The sequence below is a fragment of the Gavialis gangeticus genome, unplaced genomic scaffold (genome assembly GCF_001723915.1).
Source record: "Gavialis gangeticus isolate Ggan-Ray unplaced genomic scaffold, GavGan_comp1, whole genome shotgun sequence".
Lineage (NCBI taxonomy): Eukaryota > Metazoa > Chordata > Crocodylia > Gavialidae > Gavialis > Gavialis gangeticus.
In genome coordinates this window covers 184,366,468-184,367,270 of record NW_017728992.1, presented here as the reverse complement: position 1 = coordinate 184,367,270, position 803 = coordinate 184,366,468, and positions in this window count along the sequence as shown.

The following is an 803-nucleotide window of genomic DNA, read 5'->3' as shown; positions in this document are numbered from 1 at the left end:
GCAGCGCAGCGCCCGCCGCCGCCGCCCTGTTGCTTCCCGGCCAGCGCAGCACCTGCAGCCGCTGGGGCTGGCTCCGGCCCCCCATCCCCATCCTCATCCTCATCCCCCGGCTGCAGCGCCATGGGGCGGGGGCGGCCACACGGGCTGCCCGGATCCTGCCCCGCTGCCAAGTGTCCGGCGGGCTGGGCATCCGAAGCCGGAGTTTGGGGGCCTGAGTTTGATGTGTGAGAGGCTGGATCTGAGCTCTGGGGGCTGCGCCCGGGCTCGCAAGAGATGGATCCGGGGTTGGGGGCTGGACCCGGGGCTTGAGGAGCCGCGTTTGAAGTGAACAGGGGAGCTGCGCCGGGGTTGGAGGGGCTGCATCCGAGCTTTGGGGAGCTCACAGAATCAATGAGTCGGAAGGGACCTAACAGATCATCGAGTCCGACCCCCGCCACGGGCAGGAAGGAGCACTGGGGGTGGCAGGGTCATAAGACCCCAGCCAGGTGCCTGCATTTAAAGTTTGGGGCGGCTGGATCCCGGGTTGGAAAAGCTGGCTTGAAAGGGGCTGGGTGCGGGAGGAGCTGGAGGTGTCACTGCGGAGCGCGCGCCTCTCGCTCCCGACCACGTGCGGCCGGCGGCGCGGGGCCCCGGGACCAGGCAGCTGCGGGGGGCGGGGGCAGCGGCCTGCGGGCAAGGCAAGTCGTAGCCTCTGTGACATCATGGCAAGCACTGTGACGCAGCGGGCTCGCTGACGCCATGCTGCCTGGGAGATGGAAGCGCAGCGGCCCGCGCCCTCCTGCCCCTTCCTGGTCTGACCTGGG